A 16941-nucleotide genomic window follows, 5' to 3' on the forward strand; every position below is an offset into this window, starting at 1 on the left:
TAACAGCTGTATTTTTTTCCAGTGATAATTTCATTGTTTTATCTTTTCCGTAAACAGCTTTGGGTTTATGACATTTTTTGAAATAAATAAAATAAGTAGCACTTCTTGTGGCCAGCATTCACTAGACCTCTCTCATACTCATGCATTGGGAGAGCTTTTGCCACGGCAATATGCTGAGGCCTTCTAAGGCCTTTTGAAGGCTGGCTGGCCTTATTAGCCCTCTGAGGACCCTCATTTCAAGGACCATAAGCCTATTCTGGAATTGCTGCTTCCTACAGCAGTGAGGTGGTGAAGGCTGCATGGGAGCGCTGTCCTCTAAGCCTGAGTCAGAGAGGGTCACATCCTCTAACCAGTATAGTCCAGAAGAGGGGAGGAAGGTCATCACCTCATATGATGCTCCTTTTCTTCTTGAGGCTGCCTGTGACCCAGATGGAGGATCATGGCCAGAGAAGATGACACAACACCCTGAATAGCTTGGGTGCGGCTGTAACTTCACTGAGCACATAGTGGTCCCCTCATCCCCTTTTGCTTACTCACACTGCAGTTTCCCCTTTGCTTTCAGGACAAGTTTAGCATTATCAGAGTCATCACCTAGCAATTATTCATTAAAGGCCAAAATGTTCTCATAAAATACTACTAAAACATCTGCTAGTTAATTCCTGTTAAGAAACTGCATTTTCCCCCAAACCACACTCCTTGCTGTGACAGACTCAGGGGTAAAAGAAGGGAAACTGCAAGAGAATCGTCATGAAGAACGGAGCAGATTTATAAACCACTAAATGTTTTGGCTAGGCCATCATGGGGAAATGTCTTCAGATGATCATCTCAGCACTACAGATAAGGGAATGATATTTTCAAAGCTGGATTGGGAAAGGGGTTGTTTCTCATGACACATGGGACAAAAAAAGAAAATGTAGCCCGATTTAATAGCAGCAAAAGATTAACTCTTAAGGATGCTGTGTTTATTTGATTTGTTATATTATTATTATTATTATTACTATTACTACTACTACTAAAAAGGTGATTTCACTTGATCTCTGCAATGATCCCCACAATTTATAAATTACTCCATGTACGTAACTTTTTCACCATTCATAAAACTTGCCCGAAAGCCGCTCTGTGTTGTTGCATCTATAGTTAGTTGGCGGATTGTGAAAGAGGAATAGCTAGAATCAAACCCATGTTTGGTGTAGCAATAATCTCTAGGAGCTACAGGACAGTGGTGGCTGGAGCCAGAGGAAAACTGTGGATGGCGACACAGGCAAAAAAGTGGGCAGAGCAACAGATGTGACCATTCCCTTTCTACAGCATGCTATATTCCACCCATCCACATCTCTCTTTCTCTCTCTCTCTCTCTCCTAGACAAAGCACCAGAGGAAGGTGTGGGAGAGGGGGTAAGGACTGCATAGCATGGTGGAAGCAAAAGATTCAGCAGCTGGTAACAGGAACTGTCTTTATTTGCTGGCGGGACTTTCCTGCGGCTCTTTGTGGCTCGCGGGGCAAGCCTGTAGGGAACACCCAGAGAGACATTTGGTGTTGCTGGTCCCATGCTATGGAACACTCTTCCCACAGAGATCTCTTTGCAGAGATTTGGCATGCCACTGACTTTCAGGCATCTGTTGAAGACCTTTCTATGCCCAAAGACATAATTTTCCTAAGACAAGCCAGTCATTTTAGCAATTATTGCCTATTTTTATGGTATTTTATCTTCTCTATTGTATTTGCATACATTGCTGCACACCATCCCAGTATTTTATGTGAGCGGGTAGTTTATAAATATTTTTCATAAATAAATATATAAAAATAAAGGGGTATTGGAGAGACCTTAAAGGCACACAAATGTATGGTGATATGGGAGTCACACCTAGTTAAGTTATCCCAATAGTGCAAGGACTTCTGCCTGCACAGTGGGACACCCTCTCCCTGCACCCCTCACCCAAATCTGTTCCAGAGGATTGGGGGAAGACCCAGCACCAATTAGGGGGGCATAGAGGGTACACTGGGAGAGAAGAGAAGACTCAGCTATACAGGTGCAAATAAAAAGTTGCAAGTGTGTTTTAAGTGCAATATATAATGTGACACTAGATGGCGATGGTGAGCCTTATGGAAAATTCAGTGTATTTTTAAAAATAAATAATTTTCAGAACTTTTTTTATATGTGTGTAGATTCCACATGTGTGTGTGTTGTTGTTGTTGCTGCTGCTGTTGTTGCACTAACAGGATGACTTCGTTGGATGCAACCAATGAGCATTTGCCACATCCCAAGAAAGTGATTTGTTTGGCAGCATTGATTAAATTTATTTATCCATTCATTCATAAACTGAACCTTTTGCCAAAAATGAATTTTAGGGCTGTATGCACAGAAATTTAACATCTATAACAGAATGTTAAAAGAACATAAAACATGAAATACAATACAATACAATACAATACAATACAATACAATACAATACAACAGAGAGGAATGAAATTATTCAACTACCTGAACTGGAAGTAGTGTTCTGGTTAGTGAACTTTACCTCGTTCTCTGAACGGAAGCCGAAAGGTGGAAGGGCACCGGTGGCAGGAGGCCTCATTAGGGAAAGCACGCCTCAGTTTAAGAACAGCTTTGGATTAAGAACGGACTTCTGGAACAGATTAAGTTCGTAAACCGAGGTACCACTATATTTGACTTTTAGAAGACATCTGAAGGCAGCCCTGTACAGGGATATTTTTAATGTTTGATGATGTTTTTATATCTGTTGGAAGCTGCTCAGAGTGGCTGGGGCAACCCAGTCAGATGGGCATGGTACGAATAATAAAATTATTATTATTATTATTATTATCATCATCTCACCAGTCATGCAGCTGACAACTGCTTGACATCCTTCCTATTTCTCAGTCCCAGACCAACAGAGCAAGCAGCGGCTTTACTGATTCCCTGGTGGTCCATGTGGACGTCTGATGAGTCACAAATTGAGGAGGCCTGAGCTAGGAAGCTCCCCTGCTCACGAGGCCACTGACATCTTTCACCCATCGCTGTGCCTTTGATGCTGGCGTAATCTCGTTAAAATGGAAATATATTAAGGCAGTCCAAACAATTAATTGATCCAAGAAAGATTGTTTCACATTTTGTGTAAATCACAGCTCAAAATTCATTTGAGGAGCGCGGCCATATTGTAGACTAAACAGAGCTTGGCGTGGGCCGAGGGGCTAGGGGTGGGTGTTAAAAGTTGATCAGCACTACACATGGTCAGTAATCCTCCACAGAAATGTTAACTCAATTTGTCAGTATTATCTTTATGTCAACAGTAATGCTTAAATATTTACAATAGGCATAGTACTCCGAGGGGTTCGTAATGCAAGATAAATTGGAGAAATGCTAACAAAATGGATGGTACTAATAGAAGCCCTTGGCACTCAATGCACTACCTTTCTCTTTTCTTTTTCTTTTTTTGATGCAAAGGAGATTGCCTAAAGTTGGACTTTATTCTATTATCATATTTTGCTCGCTGACCCAAAGGTTGCTATTAAGATGATGCAGGATTTCAGGGGATCCTATGGGGTTATCTTCGGTAATCGCACATCAAGTCTATTTGTGGCACATGCTGAGATTGTTTGCTGCTTTCACTTTGATGAAATGTTACACAAAAGACAGGCTGCAGTCACCTCTGCACCCCCACCCCCCTGGTCAGATTCTGTCATAGTTCCTGCCGGTTCTCTTATGTCACTGCTTAGAGGTACTTTAGCAAGGTATATAGAGGTAAGCACTGCAATTAACTCCATTGCAGCAAGGGTTCTCTTTTTTTTATTATAAATAATTTTTATTATTTTCCAACACAAATATACAATTCTATCAGATTTTCACAAATTTGGTTCTTTTTAGACTTCCTTCGGCTTCTCTGACAATCATCCATATTTGCTTCTCAGTTTACGCATTCCTCTGTTTATATTGCCATTAAACTTCCCTCCCACTCCTGTTTCTTTTTAACAATATATCTCTACTTTCACAGTGCTTCTTGAAATCCCACCAGTGTTGTTTGCACATCACATGTTCTTTTCAGATATTCAACAAATTTCCCCCAGTCCTCGATGAACTTTTGGTCTTGAAGATATCTAATTTTCCCGGTTAATCTGTCCAATTCTGCATAGTCAGTCAGCTTCAGTCTCCATTCTCAAACGGTGGCTTGTGGACCAACAGTGGTCTGTGGGGTTCATTCAGATGTTCAATGGCCTGTTTGTGGGTTTCTGGTTGAAGATGGTAGACTATTGCATTAAATATTTGTATTGATTTCAATTGCATTTTAATTGCTTCTTTTATTCTTGCATTGCAAGGGGGGGCCTTCAAACTCTATACAGGGGTACCTCGGGTTACATACGCTTCAGTTTACATACGCTTCAGGTTACAGACTCCGCTAACCCAGAAATAGTACCTCGGGTTAAGAACTTTGCTTCAGGATGAGAACAGAAATCATGCTCCGTCGGCGTGGCGGCAGCAGGAAGCCCCATTAGCTAAAGTGGTGCTTCAGGTTAAGAACAGTTTCAGGTTAAGAACAGACCCCCCAGAAAGAATTAAGTACTTAACCGAGGTACCACTGTAATTCTATTATTCTTGTGCATTGCATTTTATGATGTTGCAATTTGAATTCTATGGAATGCAAATTGTAATGCAATAAAATGACCATTTTGTGTGGGGGTTCCATTCCTGCCCCCCCCCACCTGTCGATGGAGCACGCTTAAGCCCACTCTGCCCTAGTTCACCACCATTCCACCCCATTCCACCATCCTCCAGGTCCAAAAAGACCCACGTGTCGGCAGTCACATGCTAACTGGACAAGGACAAAATTGTTGCCGCCTATATAAGAAACAAAAGAAGCAATAAAAATGTGATTAAAAATCATAAAGTATCTAGCATATGCAACATATTGCTACAATGGAGGGGGGAAATCTTTAAGTAGACCACCAAGAACCTCAGCAATTTTCGAGAAGTCCACAGAGAGAAAAAAGGTTGGGAGCACTTGAGTCAAAAGTACAGTTAGTTAAGCATGTAGTAGCATGGCAAGCTGATATATAATGTAAGTGCATGCACAATATGTTCATTGCACTTATCTATATTATGCCTGATTTTGTTCCTTTGAGAAGGGCTTGACAGGAGATGACTGACTCGAATATTTTCTGTGGCTGTTCTGTTGTCCAGACCTGCCTATCCAGGGCCCAGGAACGCATTTTACCAAACAATACCCTAAAGAGTAGCACACATATATATGCCCTTATTAAGTAATATTAAAAGGTAAAGGCCCCTTCATGGATCACTGCCTTGCCGTGGCGAAGGGGCTTGAAGAACTCAGAGAAGCTATGAACTATGCCGAGCAGGGCACCCAAGATGAACAGGTCATAGTGGAGAGTTTTTACCAAACGTGATCCACCTGGAGGAGGAACCAGCAAGCCACTCCAGTATCCCTGCCAAGAAAACTCCATGGACAAAGACAACAGGCATATAACTGAGAGTTAAGTCCAGTCATTTTATATAAGACTTTCCCAGTGACTGATTAAGATTTTGTTATTATTATGAATTGCAAACACGTAAATACACCAAATATACATAAATAAAACTAAAAAGAAAAATAGATAAAAAGAACAGAACAAAGAATTAAAAATAGAAAGAGATAAATTTCAAAAAAGAAAAATATAAATATTTTCATATCAACTTCTACATAGGGAGTTCAAGCCTTTTTAAAACAGCTTCGGCTTGGCTCCCTATTTCATATCTCTTGACTTCCTGCTATAGATGAACATACTTGTAAATCAATTTTTTCCAGATAACTGTATTCAAATGGTAAATCTTGGAGAGACAATCAGACTGATTAAGATTTGGCAGCTGGGGCCACAGGAAGTGACTTCAAGGGCCAGATCCTGCACTCCCAAGCTGTGTGCTTGTAGCTGCACTGAAACTTATTACAGGATCATAGATCTTGCTATGTTTGTGAACTGGGCCCAAGACTTATCTATTTGACAGGACCTTTGTTCAGTTTAAAGGATGTCTCTCAGACACTAGAATTCCATCACGCACATGGAGCTACCTTGCACAAGGACTTCCCTGCTCACTGCAGTGGAGAGGATAGCTCCGTGTGCATAAGGGGACATGTCCAAGTAACTTCCATTGAAGTGAGTGGGGACACCCAACAGTTGTGGGGGATCACTGGGGCAACTATCAGCACCTGAATGAGGAGGCTGCCATTTTTTATTTAAAAAAATGACTACATGAGTCTAGAGTAGGGCAGAGCATAAACCCAGAGAAATACATACAGTGCATAGTCTATGTATATAGACCGTACATTGGTTTCTTCTTCTTGGATGTCCATAGGGCTATGCAACTGTTTGGCTTAGATAATATGTGTGTGTGTGTGTGTGTGTGTGTGTGTGCTTGTGTGTGTCCCTGAATGTTCTTTATGTGCTGAAAAGAACTCTAAACTTAGTTGGGTCTATTTCCTTCCTTTTTTGTTTGGGGGGAAAAATTAGATATGTTCCACTACCTTCCTTTCCCCCCCACTTTCATCTTCCAGGGAGAATGTGCTTTGTTAGTTCATTAAGGAACCCAGCTGGGATTTGAAAGTTTCTTTGAAGGAAGCACAGAAGCAATGTTTGGAAAAGGTATGAAATCCCATCTTGTCTTTGAGCTGTCACTCACGCTTTGAGTCTTTTGCCCCACATTCTATTAGTCATTCTTGCACTGGACCTGTGATATCCGATTCCTTTTTCTGCGGTTCCCATCCTTTGTCTCCCACTCTATTCTCTTTACAATAACACTATTCAGATAAGGTATGTCTTTGAATTGTCAACTACTACTTTTTCCCCTCCCCAGCCCTTGTAAGGATACCCTTAGTAGTTCGGAGCATACAAAGCCGAGGTCCTTTTTACTGAAATATTACGGATCACTTTCAAAAACGGCACAGCAGAGCATTAGCTGGGAGATTTGTGTGGGTTTCCCCACCCCCCACCCCTTCTTCTTCATAGTTTACCTTGCAAATGATGGAAACCCTTCTTTGATAAACAAAAGAATGAATAGAGCACAGCAACAGATATAGTTGTTGTATGCTCCTTGTGGATTATGGCACTGAAGAGAAAAATGTAGGAGGCTTAGGCTCAGATAAGGCACCTTTCAAATGCCTTTGGTGGCTCATTGCTCATAAATTCATTCAATGCCAGAAAGTTCAAAGATTTCTAAAGAGAAAGTATCAGAAGCAGCTTTGAACAGTGCAGAATATGAAGTGGGAAACCACATTGGAACACAGGGATAATCTGAGTTGGGGTGGTTTTCCCCTGAAGGGAAACCCACTTGCATGCAGTTCTGAACTCTGCTTGTTTTGCAAAAAAATAAAAAAAATAAAAGTGGCAGCTTGACAATGCACAAAATGAACAGCAGTGATTCAGATCTGCATGCGGAAGACTCGCTTTCAAAAGAGGACAAGGATGTAAATCATAAACTTTTCCCATTCTTTTTTTAAAGTTCTTGTCTTCTTGATTTCTGAGCTTCCCCGTTAATCTTGCCGTTTCAACAGAGTCCATCAGCTTGGTTTGCCATTCTTCTCTAGTCGGGGTTTATGATTTACTTAAGAGACCTCTGCAAGCAAGTTAAAACATTGGCAGGATTTTAACCATACTTGTAACAGAAAGTATGGATAATTTAGAAGGATAAAAAAATGGATAAATATTGATATGCAGTTGTAAATATTATCATTAGGACCCATGGAAGGGATGGGGGGAAGTCAGGAGATTCAAAGTAATCTCGATATTTGGACTTTATATTATTTAAAACCAAATAAAAATATTATATAAACAAAAGGGAACAAGGATGTACTGTCAAACCATTTTCTGCACGTGATGTAAAATAGTGACTCACACCATGGTTTAAGAAATTGCAGGACAATAAAGAGCATTGACCAGAAGAGAAAAAAGAAATTGCAGGAAATGGTATCAAAGTGAACAGCAGGTATCTGCTACTCTTATTATTTGAAAATGGTAAAAGCATAATCAGTCCCTCATTTAATATCCCATTGACCGCCTTAATACTGCTACATATCACATGCATGGACTGACATAGATTGGTGGAATTGTGGCTTTCAGCAGCTTTCCCATTCTGGACGGGTGAGGGATCTATTAGGATGGTCTGGCCTCAGAGGCTGATGGATCCAATAGATTTCCAGGTGGCTGATATGACTGGCACTCCTGTCTAAACCCTGGCCAACCTCTGGAACATCCAAATGGCTCAGGATCTGATTGCCCTTTCCGGCTGCATCGGGGCAGGTTATTTGGTCTTCTGTTCTTGTCCACATGGTGACAGAATGAAGGCAGAAGCATTGCCCTCACTCTGATTTGAATTCACACCTCATCCTGTATCAGAACCTCATGGTCAAGTATCATCATGATGAACACAAAGCAGAATGGCAAAATGCTTCCTTTTCTGTTTCGGAAGGGCATCTGTTAAGTTGAAAGGGTTGTTTAAAAGTACACATCTAATCATACCTTGCGGGCACAGGAAATCCAACATACTGCTACTTGGTCTTGCCCATTCAGTTCAATGCCCTCACTCTGATTTGGCTTCAGACATCATCATTTGGCCAAATCTCATTAGCTATATAGCATGTTCATGAAACCATCTGCCATCACGTGGAGAGAGGGGGGGAGAGAATGACAGCCTAAAGTAGCAAGTAGTCCCCTAAAAAAATCACTCAAAGGGAGGGAGCATTCATCAAAGCCCATGAATAAGATGGTGAAAGGAGGGGGCATTTCAGGTCAGGCCTAGTTGCACATGCCAGCCAGCTCCACGCTTTCAACCAAGTTAATGAATGGCCTGTTGGAAACACCATCGCACCCTAATGGCTTTGAGCTCAGCCGCAACACACCTACTTGAGAGGAAGGAGAACCAAACACCTCCATTGGAAAGCTACGCTCAGAACTGTTCACTATCTCAAAAGATGTTTCGCTTCATGCATGTGGGGAATGGAAGCCGCTGAGATCCTTCAATAATAGCAAGCCGCTAAAATCCATTAAAACTGTCCGTGCTTTTTGCCTAGCCAGGATCCCAGCAGGAAATCACTTCTTGGCTTCCCTTGTAGCCTATGGCAAAGTTCCCATTGACTTCTGTAGGGCAACGATTTCACCCACAGCAATGTTTACATGCAGATAAGGAGGCCCAGCTGAAAACCTGGCGCTCTGGACACATTTTTACTCATTTGGGATAATGGGGGATAACGAGATGGGGAAGTGAAGAATTAGTTCCCTTGGCTTGCACCGCATCATACCCCCCTGACCGCTTGCAAGATAACCGATCTCAAACCTTAGTAAACCTGAGATGCAAAAAATGGAGGAAGTTCCATTTTCTTGTCCTGGCACTTACTCCCCAGGAGGCTCCAGAAGTAGCTGTTGGCTGTGACTCAATCTTTATGTTTAGATGTGTCACATATTTGGCCGGTTATGTGATCCATCTTTGCTGCTTTGCACTCTTAAAAAGTTTTTTTTCCAGCCTCTATGGATTTTTAATATTTGTAAATGAGGTGCCAGCTGACTCCCCATAAACTTGCAACACAGCTCATTTTCTTATTTCAATAGCCAGCATGTGCAGCTTTGACGATCTCCCAAATGGATTGTGCATGAAAATAATCCAGTGTTCCCCTATAAGATGCTAGTTACTTATAAACAGAGACTTTTTGGGGGGGAGGGATCTCATTTCCATTAGTGGTGTTAGCTATAGTATATGCATTTTCTCAATATGGAATAAGAGCATAAACACTTAAGAAAAGCCTTCTGGATCAGGCCAGTGGACCACCTAGTGCAACATCTTGTTCTCACAATGGCCATCCAGATGCCTGCAAGAAGAACCTGAGAACAACAACACTTTTTCCAGCGTTCCCCAGCATACTGCCTCTAACAGTGGAGGTAGAACATAGTAATTCTGAAGCAATGGAGCATTTCACAGAGAAATTAGGCAGAAAGTAGCCTGCCAACTGGAGCTTTATCCAATTACACATGTAGACAAGGGATGGGGAACCTGTGTCCCACCACGTGTTGTTGGACTCCAGTGCCTATCAACCTGAGCCAGCGTGGTCAATAGTCAGAGAAGATGGGAAAGGTAGTCCAACAACATCTGGAGAACCACATATCTTGTAGACTTTGGGGCCTAACCACTACATGCTGGAAAAACAACCCACAGATGCCCCTTCCAGCCTGAATACAGGGCTAGATCAACATAGTGTTTAACCTGACATGAGGCAACTTAATAACCCAATGCTTTACTGGGTTCCCCCACAATGCAGCCAAGAAGTCAACTTTAAACTGCTCATGGATTCACAGATAATCTATTCACATGAACAGTGTGATGTTGTGAAGGCCTCTGGCTCTTCAGAATGGTAATGGTCTGCCTGAACAATACCTATAGCTAAAAAAAATGACAGGAATAACCCAGAATTTGTGAAAAGGGGGTTTCAATAGGCATAGGAGCTGTGAAATCACCTGACATTTTGGGCTGTTCCTTCAGGGTCAGGGGGAAGTAGGTGGGTTTCTTTTTCACAGAAGGGCTGCACTCTTGCAGGAGATCCCAACACTTGAGTTTTTACTGATTGCGTGACTTGAATAGACCATGAATTGAGGGCTGCACAATTGATTTGGGGTTTTTTAAAGGTCTCTGCTTCCTTCTTTTCAGATGACAGTACTTTCCTATGCCGGACCCAAGCTGAAAACTGCCACTCTTTTCATGTGTTGCCTCAATGTCAGATGTGTCCTCCAGATGTTGTTAGACTCCAGCACACATCATCCCTGACTCACATCATCCCACGTTGGCCATTATATGTGTAATAATATGTATAAAATTATACATATATAAAATTCAATGTATAATAATTCAAATAATACTGTACAAAATATGTGAGAATTGTTCGTATTTTTTAGCTGAACCCCAGAAGAGGGGGCTGCTTCTCATTGGGATTAGGTGAGATGGGAATTAGAAGGGAGATGTATGAATAAAGCACAGCATCAAGATTTCCAGAAAATCCCACCCCTACTTCCAAGTGTTTTACTACATCTGTACAACAACAGCCATGCTTTTGACATATGGGTGCAAAGGCCATTAGCATCACAGGAAAACTCTGCCCACAATAACCAGATTATCTTTTTCTTTCTTTTAAAAAAAGCCATACCACTTCATGAGCATGATTTGAAGTATAACTTTATTTAATCAGCTCTAATCAGAATAAGTTTCAGCCAAAGGGAAATGGAATTGGCTGCTAATAATGAACCGCATGAGTGATAGCACCAGAAAGTCAACTACAGATAGAGAGGGTACAGCTCATCCTCTGCCAGGAAATGGAGAGGAGTATATTAATCTCAGTGGTAGATTTGGGAAACTGTTTTAAGATTAGCTCCCTAGGTAAGCTATTTATGTGTCTCCTGGATGCCTTGAGGATCTAGTTGCAGATCATTCATTTGCTCAGCTTTGGTGATAACAGAAGAGAATCAGATACGGGTGGTGTTAAGAAATAGAACTATACTATTTCATCATCAGGGGGCATGGAAGACTTAAGGCCTATACTATTCCAGTCCTTGCTGTGCTCCTAACCATAGAGAGCCTAGAAATTGTAAACATAGGAAGAGTCTACGGGACCAGAACACTGACCCATCTAGTCCAGCATCCTGTTCTCACAGTGGCCAATCAGATGCCATTTCCTATGGCAGGTTTTGCAACATGCCTTTACTTATTATTTCTTTATTGCAAAACAAAAAACAAAAAAAATTACACTACCGACTTTGGGAAGGGGGAAACCATGTCAGTTAAAAGTATAAAATGACTTTTAAAGAAAATTAACTCTTAAAAAACTCACTCCTAAACCAAAAGGCATGGACATTGTAAGCTAAATGGCCTGCCAAGTTGTGCTCCATGTAAGCAGCAAATATATTTCAACTAGATGACCCTCGTGGTCCCCTCCAGTTCTATGATTCTATCTCACAATTTAACCTTACAACCATTTAAGCCAAATATTGACCCCTTAGTGGCAAGCGCTTGAGTTTTTGCAGTCAACGACAAGGCTTCTGAATGCCTAATTGCATGGGTGCCCTTTCAAAGTCTTCCCCCAAAGTGCTGACCTTGAGAAAGCAAGTATCTCAAAATACACCCCTTTGCAGAGATTGGAAACCTGTGGCCTTCCAGTTGTGGTTGAACTCCCGTTAGATCCAGCCAACGTGATCAATGGTCAGCGCTGATGGTAGTTCTAGTCTGACAACATCTGGAAGGCCACTGATTCCCCACCCATCCTAAACAGGTAGCACTATTAACCCTGCTCTTCCTCCGAGGGTCACAGCAAACATTCTGAAAAGGCATGTGGTATTGTCTTTCTGGAACTGTATTATTTCAGTGTCAGTGCAGAAATGCATGTTTGGATGCTTTGCCAACTTTAAGAAGAAAACTGACTGCCTGAACATAGCATCTGATGGAGAAGACTAGGCTAATGTCAGGTCCTCCTACAGTTCTAGGAGGAATGTTAACACATGCCTTTGAAGAGCTTATTGGATGGTCATCAAGATGAATAGTGTTTACCTGGGCAAAGAGCAATCTTGTACTTTGCCCCCATTTAAGTGGTCTTTTAATAATAAAATGTAGTAGCATGTCAGCTGAGGCTCAAAAAAATATTATCTGTGGCTGCAAACTGCTCCTGTCAAGTTTCTAAAACAGAACCATCAATCAAGTCTTAAAACGTAATGTGGATTTTTAATCAATTTTTTAAAAATCCGCAGATACAACAAAGAAACTTTAAATAGTTATGAGAAAGATATAGCCCTACCCAAGCAGTATCTCCATTCAACCACACATATATGCTTATAGCTGCCAAACCTCTGTACAATTTTATTTTATTTTATTTTTAAAAGTAGGAAATTCCTAAATAGAATTTTCAGTTCAAACGGAATCGGGCCTTGGCAAACATGGAGTACAACCAGGATTACATCGTAAACGAAATGTCCCACTCAGATTATCTGTTGTTTAGAAACAGACTTTTAAACTCTGCTATCTATGTGAAATAAAAGCATAAACATTTCAGCTATCAACTCATCAGAAGTGCTTAAGCAAGCATAAAATATATTCTTGGCACCAGGTAGTCATTGCATCCCCAATGGAGCCTCTTTTTCGTCAGCTGCACAATTATGGATTCATCTTAAGATAGAAAGGGGGGTGCATACTCACATACTTAGAATTGCCTTCTTTTCGGTGAGGCGAGGTGGCAGGTTTCTTCTAGCTGACCAGACAGCTTGCAGAAAACACAGAATACCTATAATATCAAATGCAAGTGACAATGCATGTCAATATCAACTGAATGAAGGAAGGATGTCAGCACTACAAACAAAAATGAAGCAGAAAATACAACCTTTTGTCTAATGGCCACCTTTGGCATGTGAGAAAGGATCATCAGCTGCTGTGTTGTGATGTCAAAGGGGGTCTACAGATTTTCTGTACTCCAAGGGAAGCAATCAGCAATAGAATGTTGACAATGTCACTTCCGTGAGGAAAGTGAAAGGTGAATTTGGAATGGGAGGAGGAGCTCATGCAGGTTCCAGCAGGAAAACTAGACTGTTGGAATCCATCGGTCTCAAGAGTCAGTGGAGAATCACAGCACCAGCTGCGGCTGCAGAGACTGGTAGCTCGTAACTGTTGCCTCCTGCGTTGTTTTTGCTGCAAATCATTTCCCTATGTAATTTGTGTATCTTGAATGTAGTACAAGGCTGTCTGCACAGCAGAGAGGCTGAGAGATGTGGAATTAAGTGGGGGAGAGATTCAGAAGGTGGAAGGGAACTCAACAAGGAGGAGCTGATGCCAAGTGCAAGGGTAACTGGGCCAAGAGGATAAATTGGTCAGTATATATGAGGGTAAAAGGGAAGAAGGTAACAAAGGCCTTTGGGAAAGAGGATTGAGACAAAGTGCCAAAATAGGAGCTCAGTTGGACAAGAGTGAAACTGTCTATGATTCCCAGCATGCAAAAGAACACAAAACAAGTAGGGACATGGAGCAAAATCTTGCTGGTGCTCCTTCCAGAATCAAACTACATTACATAACTCAGGCTTTGAAGATGTAATCATTTCATATAAGGTCAGATCGATAAGGATGCGGACTATAAGGATCTATAAGGGTGTCATGGTCCAATTCACGGGCGACCAAAGTCCCGGCAGGAGACGTCAGGACCGGGGGCAAGATGGCAGGGTGGGAGCAGGAACAGGGGTTCAGAAGCCAGGAAGCCAAGAGTCCGAGGGTCAAAGAGCCGGGAGTCAAGAAGCCAAGGGTCTGAGGGTCAGGAAGCAAGGAGTCGCAAAGCCAGGGGCCTGAGGATCAAGAAGCAGAGAGTCAAGAAGCTGAGGTTCAAGGATCAGGAAGCGTGTTGCTGTGGCAAAGAGCCGAAGGGAAATGCTGACCTTATATCCCTTCCCAGATCTTGCCACCAGGTGCTGTGAGTTACCAATCGGCCTCACCTGTGTGGCACACCTTGCCACTTCAGAACAAACTTAGGAAGGCCTCAGTCCTGCAAAGTCCTATTGGTCACAGGGCCTGGCTCCTACACGCACAGTTGACAAAGGATCTCTCAAATAAAAGCCAACTGAGGCAACTTAACTCAAAGCCCATGTAGTGTAATAGTAAAACTATGTAGCGCACCTCCACAGGAGGCAGGGATGGCTACCAATGTGAATGGCTTTAAAAAAGGATTGGACATATTCATGGAGAATAAGGCTATCAAAGGATAATGGCCATAATGGCTATGCTCTGCCTCCATGGAGCCATTTCCCCACAACCACCGTTGCATCTAGCAACTGGTATTCAGAAGCATCAATTCCTCTAACCATAGAGGCAGAGCATCGCCATTCATGGAGAATTGTAGCCTGTCAGGGAACTGCCATCGGCTCAGAGGCGAGGAATAGAAGGGCAGTTGTGTTACAGGGAGCCTCTGAAAATCTTGCGAAGCAGTTCCTCTTCCAGGGAGGAGGAAAGCCCCACCTCTAGTGGGGAAGAGGTGCAAGGAACGGAGGATGCTGGGTGGGAGCCTTAACACCACTCCTGGGCAAGCCGGACAGGAGGGAAACATGCCCTTGCCATCGCCCATCCTGTGCAGTAGCCTAAGGCGCAAAGAGGGAAGGAGAAGGCTGGGGGTAACGAAACTCTTATGTTGGGGGAGGTCCAAAAATAGACCACTCCCGGATTCTGCTAGCAGTTGAGCCAGACAAACTGTAAATAGTTTGCACCAAAATAAAACCTGTAAAACACGGGTTTGGAGTCCTGCCTGTTTACTCTCGAGCAACTGCAACAGCCAAGAGAGGAATCCTGTGGTGGTGGCGGAAGATCATTAAGACAAGGAGACACAGGACTGGGAGGCCAAGAGAAGAAGGTGCAGTCATAGTGGGAAGCAGAACAGACAGCAATCTCAGAAGCAACACTTGAAAGAAAAATGGAAGGAGAAGGAGAGAGCCTGCAAGAAAGAACGCTTTGGGGAAAGCAGAGTTGAATGAGAGTCCTGGGAGAAGGAAGTGAGCATGTGGAGAAGCCTCACGCATGGCATAAACAGGGCTATGTGCTGGAAAGGGATCAGACTAGTAAGGCAGGCTTGGATGGTGGACTCTGCAGGCCAGAAAGCCAAGAAAGAATAAAGGCCAAAGAGGGGGAGGGTGGAATTTTACATATTGATTTGAACTTACTGGCCAAATGTTTGGCTGCAGGTCTACAGCATAATATAATAAAACCCAAGTGCTTACCCAAATATTTATTAAATACACTTTAATCGGTCTCGTGCTGTCAAAAAATTGTGCTTTTCCTGGCTGCTTCCACCGGCTACATTAATCTTATATTGATTTTGGCCTCATTGTGTGATTGTTCACATTTTTTTGCTACATACATAGAATATATATACATACACAGAGAGAGTTGCCAGAGCTACAGCCTCTCCAAATTGGGCCTCAGAGTTCCTGCAGATCCTTCATTCCTGGAAAGTCTTAGAATATTTTTGTGGCAGCGTGTGCCACACATGACCATTTGTAGTGGAAGGACTCTCTTCAGGTCAATGTGGAATCAGCTCCGTGGTTATGGGCTTTCTGGGAAAACGTTTGACTTTGTTTTCCAAAGGTTGCCTCCTGGTCCAGATTGCTGTTCCATGCGCCCCCTGGAAGTGTAGGGCCCAGCATAGGCCATCACACAGAGCCATTTGGAAATGCAACTGTCCCATCCCCAAAAATAAATACATCCAAGAGAGGGTATTAGACGTGGAAGGAGTACATGGTGTGTTGGCCAGCCAGTGATGCCTTACCCCACCCTAGGTGCCTTCAGAAGGGAGCTGTTTCCAGAGAAAGAACTGTGAAGTGAGAGAGACTCTGTTTGCCTGCCTTCAGGGGATGGCTGGTTTCACTTGTCCTGTCCCATCTGCATCCCAAGGAACTTTCAGAAGGGAGTTGCTGCCACAGGCATTATGTGTATTTTAATGAGCTGACTGGAGTGAAAGGTGATGAGTCATGGATTGTGCAGAGAGTGTGTGTCTGAACATAGCAGTTCATTTTGAGGTTGCTGCTTGGTTAATGTTCTTAATATTGGTTTATATTGTATTGATTTATTAATCATATAATAATGCTTTAATTGCGATGTTTAGTTTTATTGGGATGTTTAGTTTATTTTTTTAGCTGTTGATTTGTTAACAGTTTTACAGATTCTAATTGTTTCACTGATGATTTGCTAATTATCCTACATGAATTATGCTATATTTGTGAAGTTTCATTATGTTTTATCATGTCATTGTTTGTAAGCTGCTTCGGGATTTATTGGAATGAAATATAATCAATCAAATCATGTTCTCAAGAAAGATTGAAGGAAACTGATCTAAATACAAAGGATGCTTGTCAAATAAGATGTCTCAATGGCCAGGTCACTGTTGCACTGGAACTGTGTGTGCA

At 42.3% G+C, this 16941-nt stretch overlaps 1 long non-coding RNA gene across 1 annotated transcript; it reads left to right on the forward strand.

The window, feature by feature from the left end:
- The first annotated feature begins 198 nt into the window (after nt 1-198).
- On the forward strand, nt 199-10731 carry LOC309380262. Its single transcript, XR_014172782.1, has 4 exons — nt 199-285; nt 6543-6630; nt 7902-7969; nt 10679-10731. It is a non-coding gene; the product is annotated as an uncharacterized lncRNA (long non-coding RNA).
- Nucleotides 10732-16941: the final 6210 nt, after the last annotated feature.

This window comes from Podarcis melisellensis, assembly GCF_964234715.1.
Source record: "Podarcis melisellensis genome assembly, chromosome: 11".
In the NCBI taxonomy this organism is placed as follows: domain Eukaryota; kingdom Metazoa; phylum Chordata; class Lepidosauria; order Squamata; family Lacertidae; genus Podarcis; species Podarcis melisellensis.